The 20,012-nt window shown below is 40.5% G+C and overlaps 1 protein-coding gene across 1 annotated transcript in view; it reads right to left on the reverse strand.

Moving 5' to 3' along the window:
• Window positions 1–17,229, reverse strand: part of PAK5 (p21 (RAC1) activated kinase 5) — a 231,947-nt gene extending 214,718 nt beyond the window's left edge. The window contains exon 1 of the mRNA XM_045528454.1: window positions 16,916–17,229. The gene's annotated coding sequence lies outside the window, so the exon portion shown is untranslated. The remainder of the gene's footprint in view (window positions 1–16,915) is intronic.
• Window positions 17,230–20,012: the final 2,783 nt, after the last annotated feature.

A 20,012-nucleotide genomic window follows, 5' to 3' on the forward strand; every position in this document is an offset into this window, starting at 1 on the left:
TTTCCCCCATCTATCCCATCTTCTCCTTTCCTCCTGTTCCAGCAGAACAATCCTCCCATCGAGGGCTCCTCCCTCCTCCATGTGTCCTCTGGATTCTTCTCTCTGCAACTTTCAATATCAATGACCAATTTTCCCAACTACATCTTCCATCTCCTCTTCCCAACCGATTTTTTCCCATCAACTTTTAAATATGCTCATGTCCATTGATCTTCAAATAAATTGCTCCCCCTTGACCCCACATCTTAGTCTAACTACACCTTCTATTCCTAACTCTCTTCAGTCCTTCACATCAAAATTCTTGAGGAATTGTCTTCACCCCCTGCTTCCATTCATTCATCTACTCATCTCAATGTCCTCTAAAGAGAAATGAAAGGAAAATGTAAACCACAGGCCTGCTATTTGGATTAAAGGAGATGAGCAGGTAAAATATCTTATACAGAGCTTAACACAAAGCTTTCAGCCCTGTATTCATTCCTCTGTTTAGTAAAGATTTCTTGAGCTATTCTATGTAGAAGGTGCTACTCTAGCCTCTGCCCTCAAGCTTCTTATAGTTCAGTGGGAAGGAGAGGGAGGAGAACAAGAAGCACACATGATTACAAGGCAACGTGATCCATTTCGCAAAGAGTGGACCAAGGCAAGGACAACATAAGTGCAATCACTGCAGAAGGCCATTCAGACTGCACCACTCCAGGAGGTGCCATTCACATGGATCAGATGTGAATGTTGCCCTCTGATGTTGTGCAAGGCAAAGGCCCTGAATGTAAAGGAACGGAATGCTGAGCCTGACGTGATAATTAGGGAAGGGCAGAACCATAAAACTCATGTTCGGCAATCAGAGCAATCTAAGATGGTAAAGAAGGGCTCAATGTTAGTGATCCAAAGCCACTAAGGGCCACTCTTCCTCTGCCCCTAATAGCTCTCCCCAAATTTCTTCTCTTTATTTCTTTAGGAGAAACACCAGAAATTATGAAAGAACTCTCCACGCTTTTCTGTCATTCCAGGTGGGAAACTCTAGCATCCAGGGTGCTCTCTGATGTAAAAAAACATTACAGGTCTCCTGCCCATATCAATGATGAGTTTCTTAAACTCCACTCATATCTCAAATCTAAGGCTTAACAGCTATTCCTTTAAGAGCAAAATAATTTAGAGCCTGCTAAATCTGAACATCCTACTGACAATCAATGGTACGACCTCATCAACTCTGCATCCCCTCTTGCTTCCAATCGGTGGAAGCAAATGGCCAATTTTAAAACACTTCTACTACTCCCCTAAACCACCTCAACTGATACAGTCTCATCAAGGAAACCATCTGGGTTACTTTCAGAATCCCACTACGCAGGCTGCTAACTGCCCAACAACCATTCTCTACTCTTTCCTGATCAAATGCACCATCTGGGTTACTTTCAGAATCCCACTACAGGCTGCTAACTGCCCAACAACCATTCTCTACTCTTTCCTGATCAAATGCACCATCTGGGTTACTTTCAGAATCCCACTACAGGCTGCTAACTGCCCAACAACCATTCTCTACTCTTTCCTGATCAAATGCACCATCTGGGTTACTTTCAGAATCCCACTACAGGCTGCTAACTGCCCAACAACCATTCTCTACTCTTTCCTGATCAAATGCATTTCAACACTCAGTTAAAATTCACTAACATTTCCTGAATATCCACATATACATAAGGCTAATGCTTAACTTTCCGCACTCAGCTTATTTGTTATATTCTCTTCTTTCTCCACACAAAAATATTTTTAGTTTGGGGTTTCTAGCAAGACTTATTCTCAAACTAATTTTTTATCCATGTCAATACATGTAACTTTATTAAATATTCTCCAACTTTCCCTACTTTCATGATAATCTGTTCCTAAAAAGGATCATAGGCATGAACCACATTATTTGGGACACAGAGTTCCACTAATGCCTTGGAAGAGACAGCTTATCAACTGACCCACTAGTGCCCTACAAGAATGCAATTGCATTACATGGTTAAATGCTTTACTCTCGGGAATATTTTATCTTTCTGTTTCATCACAAGGTCAGTTGTAGCCTTACTTCTGTTCCATTTTTCAACATTAGATGCATTTAACAGCTGCATGCTTAATTATCTCTGACTGCAATTCAGCACCTATAGTTATATTGTCTTGTTCATTTGGAAGTGACTTTGAGTGCAACTTAACACTCTGGCTCAATGCTCTTTTACCCACTATACATGTGGTGTTCTTGTCTTCACTAATAGATGGCCCAATCAATGGACTCACACAGTTGTCCAGCAAAAGATAGGTTTTGTGGTTTTTTTCTACAGCTTCTGAAATATCTACGTAGTTTTGCAGGCACATGAAAAGTGGACAACCGGTACAGATAGAGCAAGCCCTGCTGATATCTACCCATATGCCTACTGACTTCCAACACCCAGCATCAGTGCTCCTGAGGGCTTTTCCAAATCACAGAAGGCTGGAAATTCAGAGGAATTAACATTCCCTGAGAATAGTCTTCAACCAATGACCGATGGAAATTGGTGTACAAATCTCTCAGAGCTCCCTCTCCTTTAGATGGACTAATTCCAAGCATGAGTTTTATACCATTTCCCAGTTTCCCCCATTTAATATTCCAATTTTGGTAGCCTTTATGCTATGGTTTAAGTGCAATGTGTCCCTCCAAAATTCACATGTTGGAACTTAAACCTGAAAGTGATGGTACTAAAAGGTGGAGTCTCTGGGAGGTGATCAGACTATGAGGGCCCCACCATTATGAATGGGATTAGTGCCCTTATAAAAGGGTTTGAGGGAGCAAGTTCATCCCTTTTTTGTGTGTGAGGTGTGAGGACATAACATTCATCCCTTCCCCTCTTGCTCTTGAACCTTTGCCTCAAGATCTGTTTCTGAGAATGCAAACTAAAATAGAGGAGATCAAAAGAATTATGCTTTAGAATTTGAGAAAATACTTACTGAATAGAGGAAAAAAAGCATGTATCTCCTCTTTACTATTCATAAAATAGGAATAATGATAACATATAATTTATAAATCTACTGGAAGAATTAAATGAGATACGGTGTGTATTGCATATAATACAATATCTGGCAAATAATAAGTGTTCATAGAACCTTAGTTATTGTTACTATCATTGTTCTAACTTGGAGGCGTATTTTTTCTTTTTGTAGCCAAACAAATAACTTAGCAAGTATCTACCGTGTATCATAATTTCATCCCAGGAATATCAAATCTCCAAAAGGCAGAGCTGGGGTTCAAATTCTGTCAACACCTGCCTGTGTGAGTAATCATTTTCACTGAGAAAAGTCTGGAGGATAATTGGCAGGGATATAGCATTGGTGTCCTCAGCGGCATGAGAATGAGGTTACGTAGAACTTGAAGCACTAAAATTCTACTTCCAAATGAAAAAGTTTGAGCATCTTTGCTGGAGACAAATCATATGCAAATTGGGAATACACTGCAAAAAACTGTCCCCAGTCACCACCTTTCACTGTAGACACACCCTTTGCAATGTGGTTTTGCTGCAACTCTTCTTAAGAAATAGAGTCTATGTCCTTACTCTTTAAATCTGGGCTGCCCTTGAGCTTACTTTGGCCACGAGTATGTATCTGAAGTGACTATGTCGGTCCCAGCCTGGGCCTTATGAGGTCTGTGTACTTCCTTTTTTCCCTCTTGGAGGAGCATTGCTCAGGTGTCACATGGACAAGCCCAGGGTAGGCTCCTAAGGATGACAGACATGTGATCCAGTCTGTCCTATCACTCCAAATTATAGCCAGTCAAGCATCATATATGGAAGGTTTATCCTAGAGCAGCTGGCTCTGCTGGTTCCCTTAAATCTACCTCTTCTAACCAGACTCTTAATTTTAGAGCTTCCCAAGACTCAGTCCTTGGGTTTCCTCTATATACAGACTCATTTGCATTGGTGATGCCATCCAGTTCGTTGGCTCTAAATGCCACGGACATGTTGAGTCCCACATTTATACCTTCAGCTCAGACCTTTCTCTTGAACCCCAAACACACATGTCCCACTAACTACTCAACATCTCTACCAGAAGCAGACATCCACTGGGATGTTTAGTACCCAAAATTAAACTCCTGATTTTCTCCTAGAAACGTATTTCTCTCACACTCCTTCTTTTCTTAGCTGACGGCAATTTCATTCTTCTACTTGCTCAGCCTAAAAACCTTGGAGTCATCCTTGACTCCTCTCTTTCTCTGACAACCCATAGCCAATCCTGAGGAAATCCTACCTTCAAAATATGTGAGAATTGGGTCCTTGCTCACCACTGTCATTGCTACAAGCCTGGTCCATCACCATCATCTCTTGCCTGAATTATTCTCTTTGTGTCCCTCTCTCATCATCGGTCTCCCTGCTTCTTCACTTGGCCCCTCCCAACAGAGAAAGCCAAAGTGACTCCTGTAAAATACAAGTCAGACTCTGTCCTCTGCCCTAATCCCTCCAATGGCTCCTCATCTTGTTCAGTGTAAAGCCCATGGTGTTTACCTTGGGCCCTACATGATCTGACCCCTCACCTTCTGCTTTCTCCTTCATTCACTTTCTTCCAGCCACACTGGCCTCCTTGCACTTCCCCACCCAAGCCAGGTGTTCTACCTCAGGGCCTTTGCACTGGTCGTTCTCTCTGCCTGTGATGCCCTCCTATGTGTATCTACACGGGGAGTTCCCTCTCCTCTTTCTAATGTCATCTTCTCAGTGAGTCTTATTCTGACCACTTGAAAATGGTGCCCTTTACCACCACCCATCCCAGCCCTTTTGTTCCCTTTATCCACTCCATTTTGTCAAAGCACAGATGACCTTCTGGCATTCTATACATTTAGTTTTATGCTTGTTGTTTGCTGTCTGCCTCTCCTTCCACAGGAACGACGTTTGTCTGCTATGTTCACTGTTGTGTGCCCACAAGTTAAGTGCCACCCAAAATTAAATGTAGTAGTGCTCAGTGTGCATCTGTTGAAGGCATGAATGACTAGTTGGGAATGGTCATTGTAATAACTGTTTCCTCTTTTTTATCTAGCCTGTCAAAGGACAAAGCAGATATAAACAGATGCTACCCTAACAGATCTAATTACATTTATTTATTTTAATCCTACCAGTAAGTGACTAACTTAAAACCCAAGGTTTTTCTGTTTTACAGTGACATCTCCAGTCATTGCATACCCTAGTCTATGTAGAAAAGGGGCAGGTTGTGCTCTGTGTTTAAAACAAAATTGAGGTCTGAAAAGAAATGGAAAGCCGCTGCTATCATCCTTCTATCCCAAGCAAATAAAAACTCCAGGGACAACTCTGGAATTTTCTCTCTCATTTGTTTTTCATTACTTTTGAGTAAGGTACAGTGATATCATTATTCTTAGTCGCTCTGGGTGATTCCAATATTGATTTTGAGATTTTTCCAGCCATTCTATAGAATGCATATCATTTATAAGGTTCTACTTCACTGCTGTGGGCATACTTAGATCGCGAATGTTTTATATTTTCCAGATGATAATATCATATGAAATATGATACCCTCCTTTTGAGTTTTGATAATCCCTACCTCCAGCAAGCTCAACACCATACAATTTCTTTTTCTACTTTGGTTTGAATCAAATGAAACACAGAGGAAATTTTTTATAATTGTCCAGTGTTAAAAAAAAAATTTTAAAAGTTAGTTGCTGAAACCTATTTAACTATGCAAATATTTCTACCAAATATCTCCAAACTCAATCCTTTTAAATAAACTCATACCAGCACACAAAGTCTTCCCTCTAAATTTTTTTTCTAGGATGAAATTTTGAAAATGAATCTTTCTAAAATGTCATTTGCCTTATATTTAAATTATTAAATAATTTAATAATTATTTAATAAAATTTAAAGCTGTTTCTGGGCTCTAGAGGGTGATTCTTTCAACAAGTGTAGACTCCTAATATGCCAACACAGGGATTTGCGTTAGGAATCCAAGCTGAAGTATACAAGATACCTTCTGTCATAGGAAATACCAATATACTGCCTTTAAAATCCTTTGCACGTACCCTAGAATCTCCCATCTCTGGGAATCCTGCCACAAATACATCTGACCAGAAGCCTGAAAAACCCCTGGGACTCACACTGTGGAACCCCTTGCTTGGACTGCTTACTTTGATTTATTTCCCTCCCAAACCTGATTTCTTCCACATTTTATAGTGCATCTGTTACTATAGAAACATGGGTGCCAAAGATTTGGGCAGGACTGAATAAAACCCCAGCTTTCAGTATAAAAATCAACAAATGTTCAAGCAGAGGTCACATCAGCAATCAGGCATATTCATACCAGGTTTGGAACAGTAGAACCGTAGGTATAAGTTACATCTAGTAATCAAATAAGTATTCTTAATGCTTTCCAAGAAGCTCAGTTTATGTACTCTGTTGTTGGAAAGCTGTCTCTCAGCTTAGGGTTTGCTTCATCCCTTTCTCTCTTTTCAGAGTGTTTAGAATCTCTATATTATACCCACATCCAATAACAGAATTTTTACCTTTCTAAAACAAGAAACAGGTAGGGGGTATTAATCCTTCTACCTGTGTTTTCATTTATAGCAAATATAAAACTAATATTAGCATGGAACTCTTTCTGTTTTGAGGAAATATTAGATAATATTAGAAAATAGGTGTGATCATTTCTAGGTTCTACTCCAGAATTTGAAATCATGGTTCTACCCATTTGCATTTGTACTCAAATTTTTTAGCCTAGGTAATACCCACTCATCTATGTACATTTATTAAAGAACTGACATTCGTATCCATAAAGCCAGATGCTGGGGACACAAAGATAAAAAACAAAACAAAACAAAACAAAAAAAACAAGATACCTGCTTTAGTTCCCAGTCTAATGCAAGAAGAGAGTCAAGTAAGAAAACATCTACAAAATACAAAATATTGTCATGAATATTTGAGAGGAACAACCAGGAAACATGTAGGAGAATTTGGGGAGGGGTAAGTAGGAGAGTTTTTAAGGAGGAGGTGATACTCAGAAGATCTGACGTTCATTTGGGACGGAATGAAGACAAAGAGAACAGATGGGAGGCTGACACAGATCTAATTGAGAGATGTCAAGGGGAGTGGCAGTGGAAACAGGGATGGGAATACGCAAAAAAGTTTTTTTAAGCTGAGATGTAGAGGCTGTGTAGCTGTGGAGAAGAGGGAATATACACTACTTAGAACAGTTAGGAGACAAGACACAACTTGGAGGTATCTGTTTTCCTAAAAACTTTCATAAAAGGTAAAACAAACCACTATTTAACTCAAGGCAGGAATAGTTGTTATTCAAACATTATTGGAAAATTCCTTTTTTGTTTGTTTCCATACCTCTAAAACTTAGAGAAGAATGAACATTGTCCTGAAAACCACAACGATGAAGAAAGCTCTAAGTTCTGTTTCTGCAAGATATTTTTTAACCATCCCCCCATCAGTGTTTTTATTTTCAGAGGTTACATCATACCCACATAGCAACTGTTCCTACACTTCGTTTAAACAAATGAAGTATACATTTTCCACTTTTCCTGGAAGTTCGCTTCCTGAGTCAGGAAACCGTTTTGCAGCTCCAAGATTAGATAAAGGGGGCAACTCAGTTGATAGTTAAAAACAATTAGCTGGAAAATCTGTCTTACACAAACACCATTTGCATGACTCCAATGACCATACTTAGAAGAAAACATTTAAGTTCCATCTAAGAAAACAGCTAATGAGTTTCTTTAGTATGTCAACCTTGAAAGTTAATTGAAAATGAAGGTAATCACTGTAGCATCTGTCAGAGATCTTATCTTTTGAACCAAAGGTAAGAGTTTGTCCTTTCTCTTTCCCTTCCTCCGGTTCTGTAAGTTGTTATCAAAAGAGTGATGGAGTCAATATCGCCAGCATAAAGTCTTCTCGATTCAGGTGGGCAGTGGGGTAATAAAGGAGTGGAGATATGAACCAGTCGTTTAAAGGAGAAACAAAGGTAATCTTTGTGGCCGGTTTACCTTTATCACCGATGACACAATGGCAATTCCGTTGAAAACCGGCAGAGGCAATCCCACCACTAGACATCTGTTTAAAAACGTAAGCTAAATTTGCTTTTTATATAAGCAACCAAATATTGATTTTTGGTTTTAATCATTCAGTTAATCGCAGTACTGAACACAGCAAGGCAGTCAGGGCATCCACTTTCCTTTTCATGAGGAAATCTGCATGAACAGAAACGCTGAATCTGAGGGTTTGAAAGTATTGGAGAGTCAAAGTGGGTTGATTAATCCAGTGATTTTTAAATTATTTACAGTTCAAGGGCTCCAAACAAAACTTCTCTTCTTAGCCATTGAGTTGCTGTACACCACAGTGTTGATGGACTTTGGATTCGGATGATCCAGGGTTTGACTCTCTACTCTCTCCAACTGCATGGTATTTTACCTTGAGTGACTTATCTTACAGTGCTTTTATGAAGATTAATATACAAGGGTCAAATACTTGGATGGGGCTTAACACATCTTGCTCAATATGTTAGCTATTATCACAGAAATGTCATTTGTTTTTCTTATAATCCACATTGCTGTTGCATGACTAGCTAACTAGGCATGTGTGTCGGAACCATTGAGTGCTGCCTTTTTGAAACAATTACCTAAGCAAGCCTGAACCTGACATTTGAGGGACAAAAGCACAAATGGAGTCCCACATATTATAGGCCTAATATTTAAATATTATAAATCAAGTGAAAAGTTGTTGAATTTCATGTGTTCTATCCTCCTGGCTTGACAAATATGCCTTCATAATAACCTAGAAGCCAGGTTTAAATGCAGAGTACTTGAATTCCACAACATTGCAAAGCCAAGGAGAACCAGCTTCCAGCCTCAGGGGCCCCCAAGCCCTTCTCTTTCCACTCTGGCCTCCAGCACCTGTGTGTGGACTGCAAAGTGCACATGTCCAGGCTCTGTCCACACCTCCCATTTATGGTCTTTCTTCAGCCCCCATTGGTGCCGGGTTATCCTATGAGCAGGAAATGCCAGGGTTCCAGGTATATACAGCAGGGCCCAGAAAGGGATCAAGGGCTCCAGGTGGCACATGGGCCTGTCAGGCACATAGAAGGTGGCGTGCAGAGCAGCAGAGCCCTTTAATATGCAGTGATGTGGGCAGGGGACTCTCTTGGTAATTTAACATTATTTTCTTGGTCCTGTTTTTAGTGCAACTGAAGAATAACTAGCCTTTTCCCCTTCCATTTACAAGTCATATTTCTTCAGGGAAAAGTTTATGAAGAATTCTAAAAGCAACAACATGAATGTTAAATTACCTGGATAGCCATAGAGATCTCCTATTAATGATGAGAATTGCAGTAAGAAGACAAACTCATCTAAGGATGATTTTGTACTATTATATATCAACGTTATTTGAAGTAAAAGCCTAATATTCATGGTGGAATAAACTCAAACATGACTATAGGACTTGGTAAATGCAAGATAATTCAAACAAAAAGAAGCCTAGATCTGTGTTGGTGCCTGATCTACTGCCAAATTGTACCTCTTGCTTTTGCTACACTTTCTTGCAGATTATCCTTCCTTTGGATTTTTCTCTCACCTAGAAACGGGACCTTCCCTTCAAACATTCGGCTAGTCCATGGGAATCAAGCTGAAAAGCCATGTAGTTCCTGACATATCACTGCTGACTCCAGGAGAAAAAGATCTGTGTGGGGCACCCACATTGCACCTTTTTTGTGATGTACATCACAGTGAATATTATACCATGAACTTTATGTTAGCTAAACTCCTACATCACAGCAAATGTTCCCTACGGGGAGGGGAAGGAGGCAACTCTATTTGCCTCCAAGTCCTGGGGTAATAGGCATTTTTATTCTTTTTGTTTTGGTTTGATTTGGTCCTGGCTTTTTAGCACTGGTCACACCTCATTTGTTTCTTTCATTGGGAAAAATGTGATGAGCCTGCTAATCAAGGCTCCCTGCCCCTTGCCCCCTCAGTGCCGAGAGAGCTGGGTATGGGACAAGCCTCAGGTGTGACCACCAGTGAATTGTAGCTGAGCTTGGTTGGAGCCTGTTTCTCAAGTACTTGATCTTTAGACCCTGGAGCTGACTGGGTTCTTGTTCTCTTCCAAGTTTGTTTTGGTGTGTGCATGTTTGTTTTGGGGAATTCCCTCTCCCTCCCCATTCCTGGCCATTCTTTTAGCTACCAGATATCCTTCTAGTAAATTCTTTTTGCTCAAGTTAGGCAGTTTCTTTCATTTGCATGCAAACTAAGAGTCATGGCTGATATACCTGACAGAGGCACTGACACAACAGATAATCAATGCATGTTTATTACATAAATGAATAATTATGACCTGAATGTGTATCACAACCATATTTGTAAAATAGTGGAGTTTTTTTCTGATTCATAAAGCAATATGTTATTATTGACTAAATTTTGAAAAATTCAAAAAGTATTAAGAAAAAGAAAAACCATCCATATTTCTACCACCCAGAGATTACCTAGCTTTTTGTTTTTGTGCCAGTTTTTCATATGCCTGTATGATGTTTTCCTTTCACAAAATACATATTAATGATACAATATATGCAGTAATGCATTTTGGTTATTTCCACTTAAAATTGTGGTGTAGGTTGTTCCATGCCCATTATGTAATCTTCAAAATGATCAGTTTTAACACCTACATAATAGTCTATTATCTTGGGATCTTGAAATATCTTTAATAAGCCCCCAGTTTTTAATTATATAGTTTTCAATGTTTTTTACTATAAAATATATTATAATAAACAATCCTCTAAAACAATCCTCTAAACAACCCTCTATAAAATTTTACCTACATCTACTTCCGTAGCAGAAACAAAAATAAATATAAAATAAAAAGCAAGAGAAATAGCAGTGTGAAATAATTTGAACTTTTAAAAGTTTTTGACAAATATTTTTAAACTGTTCTCCAAGAAGGTTATGTTATATAACCCTCCCACTAATAGTGAATGAGAATGTTCTTCTCACTGCATACTTGCCAGTACTGAGGGATTTTTATTTTTATTTTTATTTTGTTACTCATTTAATACATGAAACATGGCACTTCATTTTTATTTTAATTTGTACTTTTGTGATTAACAGTGAGAACATTAACTAAACACAGTCTTTTTTTTTTCTTCCTTTTGATTCATTCAGATATTTGGACAATTCTATTGGGGTGTTATTGTTTACTTACTGATTTGCAAGATTTCTTCAGTGGTGTTATATTAACTGTCTTGTCACGCTTAGTGTCAATACTGTCCTCCATGGTTATGTTCTGCTTTAAAATGTGCATTTTTTGCATATAAAAGTTTAAAATATATTCGAATCTAAGTTTTGCCTTGTGATGCTTTCCCTTGATTTTATATTTAGAAAGCCCTCCCTCTAAAATTAGTTATTTTCTTCTAGCTTTGTCTTTCACCTTGCATATCAACTTTTCAATGTATTTAGAATTTAGTTTGGAAAGTCATGCAAGCTGACATTCTTAGTTGAATATTTTCTAATACTTAGGCAATTTCCTTGACATTTTTTGTCAAATACTCTTCACTGTTTCATAATGCTTTCTTCATCACATTTCTATTTCTAAAAGCTACCTAAGTCTGTTTCCAGGTTATTCTATTGCATCAAGCTATTAATTGATTCTTATATCAGTATTACATTGCTGTAATGAGTGTAGTTCTATGATCAAATTTATTTTTTATTTCTACAAGGGCAACCCACTACCACTGCCCTTGCCACATCTACCTACCACCACCATTCCCAGCACCTCAGCCCCTCACCACCTACATGTACCCACGACCTCCACCATCTACCACTTCCCACTCACCTCTACCCTCCCACTGGCCATCTCCCATACCTACCCACCACCACTTCCACTATCACTTTCCTTTTGCAAAATTTTCTTCTATTTTCATATAATTATCCTTCCAGACAGATGTTAGAATCATTTTGTCAAGTTCTCCCAAATCCCAATGCAATAAAACTATATAATTGATCTGGGAAAAACAATCATTTCATAATTTCTATCTTTCCACCAAAGAATAAGATGTGGTTTTCCTTTTTTTTTGTTCTTAGTTTTTGTGTCTGAGTAAAATTTTATAGCTTTCTACATATATTTCCTATTACTCCCAAGTTTTTATTGTACATTTCCTATTTTTCCTAGACAATTTATATTTTTGTTGATTCATAAATAGGATCATTTTCCATTCTATTTTTTAGTTCGTAAATATTGGCATCTTGGGTAACCATTGAGTTTTAAATGTGTATTTTATAACCAGCCACCTTAGTGACATCTCTTATTAGTTCCTTTAGGTTTTAGTTGACTCCATTGTATATCCATTACTTTTAAACAAAATCAAGGCACATGGTCTGATTTTTTGTTACTTATATGAAAAGCTTTACTTAAACATGTACGTTAAACGATATTTTATTATTTATTTTTAAAAACTTCCTGTTTATGAGAATAATAAACAGACAAAAAATTGAAGCCACCCTTGAAATCCAAAATGTAACATGTGTTCCCGTGTTGAACTACATTCATTTCCCTTGGGCGCTCAGTCTTGCTATTCAAAGACAGTAAAAGGGCTCTCAATGAGAGACATTAAATCACCTCTCACTTGGATTAAACAGGACAAATTAAACAATAAAACAATTTAGAATTTTGACAGAAACACACCAGGAATTTGTTCTCGTATAAAGAGCAATTTTTCTCTTAATTGAACTCCAGAGACAACGACCAGGATGATTTTTAAAATAAAACAGGGCCTACGTAGGTATATTCAAAATGCAATCGCATGCTCTTCTATATGTGAACAGATTCCTTTTTCCTGAGATAACCATACATTTCCTATTTTAAAAGATCAGGATAATAGTACCTACTAATTATTTCTTTGTTAAATATTTGTTGTGCTCCTGCTAAGTTTAGGGTTCTGCGTTATCGGGAAAGATTAGAGGACTACAGTGACAATTATGGACAGGAACTGAAGAGAACCTGTCATATAACAGAAGCTCAATAAATAATTAAGTGTATTATTTATTATATGTAATGATTATTATTTATTGATTATTAATTTCCATAAGGCTAACAGTCCAGTTTACCATTTCCTTCCTAGGGCCTAGCATGGCAAATAAACACACGCAATAAATAAAGGCAGAATCTTTGTTGACTGACTGATAGACTTTTTCACAAAAACCTCAGTTGCCAAAAAACATTTTGACTCAATTCTTAACTGCTAGCCTAAAACCAATTCTTAAAAGATGCATTTGTTAAAGCCAAGAATACTCCTCTTTTGAAGTCAGAATAAGGTTCTAAATTGCTCTTTTCATACTAGTTTGAAAAAAAAAGCTTCTAAAAAATCAGATCTTTAAATTGGCACAAGAAAATGCTGAGGCAGAGTCTTCATTCCTTCACTCATTCACCAAACATTTATTGAGCATCTTCTGCATATGAGACACAAAATAAGTGGCCACCACAGAGCTTACAAACATTAAATACCCAAACAAAAAAGCAATTGCAGACTGATGAAAATGCTATAGAAGAGAAGTAAAGGGGTGATGAGAGAGTTGGGTTGGTGGGAAGAAAGGTCAAGGAAGCCCAAAGGGTAAGTACAGGTTAGAATTACAAAATACAGGGGGGACATACTTAGGATGTTCAAGAAATAGCAGGTCAATGTGACAGCAATTAAGAGGAAGAGATGCCCCAAATGAGGCTAGCCAAGTACCCATGGCTCCAGGAATCTCTGGAATCTGTCCCAGGTATGTGGGTGGCATTTTATGCAGGGCACTGACATGATCCTATCTGCTCTAGATGAAGGATTAGAAAGGCCAGACAAGGAACCAGGGCTCTTATTAGGAAGTTATACTAGCGGTCCAGGTGAGAGATGATAATTTGAAGTTTGATGGCGGCAGTGGTGGGGATAGAAAAAAGATTATTGAGACATATTTGGAGATATACATAGAAGACAATTTGTAAGACTGGGTGATGGGTTTGGATGTGGAGGGTAGGGGAGTAGAGATGTCAAAGACGATTCTCGGGTTTCCGGCTAAAGCGATTCCATAGACAGTGGTGCCATTTACCAGTATAAGAAAGACTAGAAAGTTGTTACACTATCTTTGTGGCTGTTACCGTTTTTGTTGTTTGTTTGTTTTGCACTGTATTCATAGAGTAGCAAAAAGAGAGGAAGGCAACATCAACAAATCAGTCTGAGAAACCTGTAGAAGACCCATACCCTAGATTGCCTTTTTTCAGATAACTAACATGAATAAGTGAGGTACCTTTGAACCCTGTTCTTTTCTACCATAGTTGGGTATACGAAGCCTCAAAGAGGTTAGTTGGATTAAAACTTTAAGTAACTTTTAAAGTCCTTTTTGAACCCACACTACTCTATCTTTACTTTCTACTCTTACATTGACATTACCCTAATGTTGCCATTAAACACAATGAATAGGGATGTTGGTACAATGGGCTGTGTAGTGTCCCTCAAAAATTCATGCGTACTCAGAACCTATAAACCTTATTTGGAAATAAGGCCTTTACAGATGTAATCAAGATGAGGTCGTACTGAATTAGGATGGGTCCAAAATCCAGTATGAATCACGTCCTTATGAGAAGAGGGAAATTTGAACACAAGAAAAGACACAGAGGGAAGATGCCACGTGAAGACAGAGGCAGAGACTGCAGTCACGCTGCCACAAGCCAAGGGATGCCTGGGGCTACTAGAAGCTGGGAGAAGCAAGGAAGGATCCTCCCCTAGAGGCTTCGGAGGGAGCATGGCCCTGACAACACTTTGATTTTGGACCTCCAGCTTTCAGAACAATGAGAGAATACATTTCTGTTGTTTTAAGCCATCCAGGTTTTGATAATTTGTTATGGCAGCTCTAGGAAACTAATACAGTTGGGAAGATTAAATAAAATCATGCTTGAACCTGACTTGTATAACCCACAGGATGGGTTCAATAAACATCCATTTCCCTTCTCATCATGGTCACCACCATATTCCTGGTGGTTTATATTATGAGTAAGCCACACAACTACCCATTTGGGTCGGTTTTACTATTCCTAGGTCTGTTTTATAGATGAGGAAACTGAGGCTTGGGAAAGTTAAATAGTTTGCCCCGGATCACAAAGCTAAACATGGAAGAGTCTGAGTTCAAACTCAGCTGCGTCTCATCGCCAAGATGATTCCACACCGTAGAACCCCTGCCTCTCACACCTGCAGCACTTCAGCAAGCTCAGACACCATGAAAAAGAGGCACTGCCAAACTGGGTTTTCAATGCCTGCAATTAAAACTCACATTTATTAACAATAGAAAAAGTTTCGGGGACCTAGTCAATCAATCTCTACCCACTGACAGAGGAATACAAAATTTTTATTCTAAGGTCAATGCCATCAATGAATTTGCCACCAGTATGTATCATTTTCCATTAGCAGTGCTTCTGCTTTGCACGTATGTATTCCAAGTCAAGATATTACCATCAGATCGGACATTTATAGCTTTAATTTACTCAAATGCGTTTTCCTCATGCATTCCTCACTTCATCTGGATGATACTGACTCATTCTTGCCACCTAACATAGACCATAAAAATAAATAGTGCAAGTATAGAGGAAAGTGTCCCTAAACTTCATATTCACAGATGCCCATCCTTTATACTATAAAGGAACAACTAAAAGCATGTTCTGAATTTGCCTTTCCTCCCTAACTCAGTGAGTTGTTGTGCTGCTGAATATAACAGATACAAATATAAGGTAGCAGAGCTGTTATTAGGGGGTGTCAATTTCATAGAATTCCAGTGGAGGCGGGGCTCCTAGAGAGCATCTTGTCCATCTGGACTCAGGTAAGAGAAAGAGTGTCTACATGCCACCAAACCTGAGAAGAGGAAAGGATGCACTAAGAGGTTTTGCCGAGTTACCCAAGACCCTGTGGCTATTTCTTGGTAGAGCCCTGCGAAATGCCAGGTTTCCTGATTTCCCCAAAAGTGTATTCAGCCTGCCAAGCTGTCATCAACTATTAAGAATGACACTTTCCTCTGGCTTTGTGCCAACTTCTCTTTTTCTTTATTATTCTGCCTTTAAAAAGACTACCACATAGAGCTCCAGGGCTTCAAATTTCCTTAATTTATATCTAATGTTGACGAATTAACTCACATCCCTAGTTTAAAGCTTCAGATACACACGGTTTCAGGAAGGGCAAGCATGCTTCTTCTCCATCCTGACAATTCCTGGACTTCTCAAGTTTACGCTCCAGGAGGCCGACATCTCGCACAATTTTGACAAGAGTTTGCAACTGAGATCCTCTTCCACGCTCTGCCCACACCGGTGCCCACAAGCAGAAGTTCTCTCTCTCTCCATTACAACCCACCACGCGCGCACACACACATAGAGGCAAATAACAAAGGAAAACACAGCCCCATAAAGGCTCAGCTATTGCCATCTTCCAGTCTACACCTGCCAAAAGACAAAAACCATGCGGGAATCCTGCCCTGGCAATATGTCCAACACTCCTCGGGAAAAGCAGGCACCGTGACACCCCTGGGGCGTGCGCGCCTGTACACACAAAGAACTGGTGCTGGGCTTGCTAGCGGTTCGGGGTACCAACACGCTCCCAGGGCTGGTATCCGGGGTTCTCCCCCACGCCCTCCCGCGCGGCAGAAAGGAACTATCCTTTATTTGACCCGTAGAGAGACCAGGCTGGATGGTAGCGCATGGGTTGGGGGCTGGGGGTGGGCGGTCCCCGATCCCTACCCTCCAGGCAGCGAGTCCCTAGCCTTTGGCATCTCCTAGGAGATGCACAATCGGCGCTGTCACAGAGGGTCTGCTTCGCATCCTCTCCCGGCAAAGCAAGATGCTCCGGGTACCAGCCGTGCGCATCCCCGCAAGCGCCCCTCCTCGCGCCGATACCCACCCAGGCAGCCCCGCCAGGCGCGCCTGCCTACCTGGTGTCTGGCTGTCAGCGAAGCGGCGGTGCCTCATCCCCTTCTCCGCTGCTACATCGCTCCGAGCGCCATGTTCCCGGTCTCCCCGGGCGCACGCTGGGGAACTACTACGGGCTGGGTAGGGGCAAGGGAGGCGGGGGCTAGAGGGAGGCGGTGGGAGGCAGAGCCAAAGCTTTCTACTCTCCACCCAAACCTCCCCCAGCTACTGAGCATGCCCAGCTGCCCGGCTTCGCCTCTAGGAGGGCTGTCCACGAGCGCACGCAGCTGCTCCGGGTTTTCGTTGCAGCCGGCTGGAGGCAGGCTGTAGCAGCTGCGGGGGGTGGAGGTGAGGGGGAGCGTGGGGGGCGTGTCTACACTCTGCCAGCTCGGGGAGCCAGAGAAAGCAGCCATGCAACCACACTTTCTCTCTGCCCTCTGGGGCAGGGGCAGCTCCTGCACGCCGCCTCCCCACACACTCCGGGTTTGCAGAAATTTTGTTTAGGATCATTTCAGAGTTCAGTTTTGCTTAAAGGGGAGCACAGATGGGGAGGAAGAGAGGCTAAGAAGAAGATCAGCCAGCTAGCCTCTTTGCTATCACCTGGACTCCTGCTTCTCAAACTTTAATGTGCCCATGAGTTAACATGCACATTCAGATTCAATTGGCCTGAGAGTCTACAAGCCAAACAACCGCCCAGGTGATGTTGATGCTGCTGGTCCTCCCACCATTCTGAGTATCAAGGATCTGGAGAACCCCGGAGCTGGGACCTCTGAGTGGCTGTCCTTCAATCAGTCAGCCCAGCAATGGTCCCTGGTGTCCGCAGAGACTCCTCCAGCCTTCTGATGGCACGACAACTCAAGTGAAGGTGTCCCTAGGGTTGCTGCGCCTTCCCTAGAAAGCATCTCATTAGGCCTAGGCTCTGAATGTCACAGCCCAACCAGGTTGACTGCCCCCTGCTCAAGAGGAGGTCAAAACACTGAGACAATAGGTGTTATATAGCAAGGAAAGTTTAATATCATAAGTGCCATGCAAGAGAACAAAGGAATTTCTCAAATCCATCTTTCTGAAAATTTGGAAGAAAGGGTTTTTAAAGGTAGTTTTGCCCACAAAGGCCGAGGCAATGAGGTCTGCTGCTTGGCTGGGTTCAAGGTGGATTCTACACCATAGGGGTATAGAAATTGTTTTCTTGTGCTGAATCAGTTCTTGGGTGGGGGTCCCACAACCAATTGAGCTGGTTCCTCCTCCTTGGGATGGGCCACTGGTCTGGGTAGGTCAGCCTATCCACCAGACTTCAGGGCCTGGAAGATATCTCACAAATTAGCCTTAGGTTTCACAAGGGTGATGTTATCTATGGGCTAAGAATCTTTATGACCTTCAGCTATATGACTCTTGAGTGGTAATAAGCAATTACACGAAAGCAAGCTAGGGAACAATGGCTGGTTTTATATATATATATATATTTTTTTTTTTTTACCCCTACCACAGTTCCCACCTTGTGGCCCATTATTAATTTTATAAAGGGCAGTTTCAGTCCCCTCCCCAGCTTCATCCCAACTCATTCCTGAGGTGTGAGCTAATGAGATGAAAAAGGGAAGACCCAATCTGGCTTCCTCCTGCTGACAAGCAGCATAGTTAAGGTTGAGCTGGGGATAAGAGGCAGGGAACCATTTTGCAGCTGTCTTCAAGCATTCACAGCTGCATGGTTGCAGACCTAAGGTTTGCATAACAAGAACACTCATACTTTTATTTACAGTCCTAGAACAGTACTTCAGTGAACAGTGGACTATACGGTAGATAATGAGCCCTAGGATAAGGAGCAAGAGTCCTAGCTTCAGGAGTTCTTGCAGAAATGATCTAAAATCCTGGGGAATCTAAATGAATAACCCCGAAACCAATCAGGCATGGGGTCACTAGCAGACCCTTATTTGTAGGCACATAGCTTGTTAGGAAACTTTTTCTTTTCTGGTTTCTATGTTTTCTGAGGTATTTATATAGATACAGCAGAGAGTGTTTAAGACTGCACAGACTCCCCCTTGTTTAGCCAACAGGAAATCTAGCACTACCGGATTATCTGGGACCACCTGGGCTAGAGAGTTTAAGGATCTTTGTTGAACCCTAAGGCTCTTTGCAGTTTCTTCAGTGATCAGTCCTAGAGTCGCTGACAGATTTTTAATCATGTCTCTGTTGGCACATACTCTGTAGTTAGGGACTAGTATTCCCAGCAAGCTTTGCTAGTAGGTGTCCTGGTATCTTCCCAGCAACCCTCTCTTAAGTCTATGGGGAAGGGAGTGGAGACTCTTAGTTAATCTTTGCTAGCTCAGGTATGGAAAGACCTGACTATGTTCATGGAGATTTTCTACAGATGCAAATTTGCCCCTAACTGTCACATGAAAGACAGCTTTGCAGTGTTATTTCTGTAGCAGCCATCCCAAAATATGTCAAAGAAATATATTTTGGGGTAAAATATTTTTTTCAGTCTCTACTTTGAAATTAAAAGGTTTTACATATTAAAAGCCAAGCTGTTATCTTTGGACTAAGGAGTGGGAATAAAAACAAATTGGAACAAATTTAAATGTATCATCCTATATCTTTCTGTTCAGTCTCTTCATCCTGTGAATAGATAAGTTTAGTTAAACATCTGTGTCTCATTCCAGGGGCTGGCATTGCAGATGAGTTTTCAAATAGAGGAAAAATATGAGTTACTATTTGGAACAGTTCATAAGTTAGTTTCCTTAGAGTCTAGGGCAACTAGCTGAAGTATCTAGATGTTAAACTCAAATCATCTTTGGTTAAAGTGGAAGCAGGCAGTGGCAATCTAACAGATTTTTCTCACCTGGAGTTTGTATGTCCCAAGGTATGTCTGTAGGATCTCAGGGAGAGACAGTGGTGATTTCATTGAATCTAAGTCAGAAAAATGGAAAAAAATAATTTGAAAATGTTATCTGGAGCATTGTAACCAGGAATGAATTCAGGATTCAGTCCAAATTGTAGGCAAATAACAAAAACTCCAAAACAGTGGACAAGGCTAGAATAATAACAGGTGGACTATAGTTTTCCGCCCCCCCCCCCTGAAATATATATTTTCTCTCTCCAGCTTCCCGTTTTTATTAAAGACAAATC

The sequence above is a fragment of the Lemur catta genome, chromosome 17 (genome assembly GCF_020740605.2).
Source record: "Lemur catta isolate mLemCat1 chromosome 17, mLemCat1.pri, whole genome shotgun sequence".
Classification (NCBI taxonomy): domain Eukaryota; kingdom Metazoa; phylum Chordata; class Mammalia; order Primates; family Lemuridae; genus Lemur; species Lemur catta.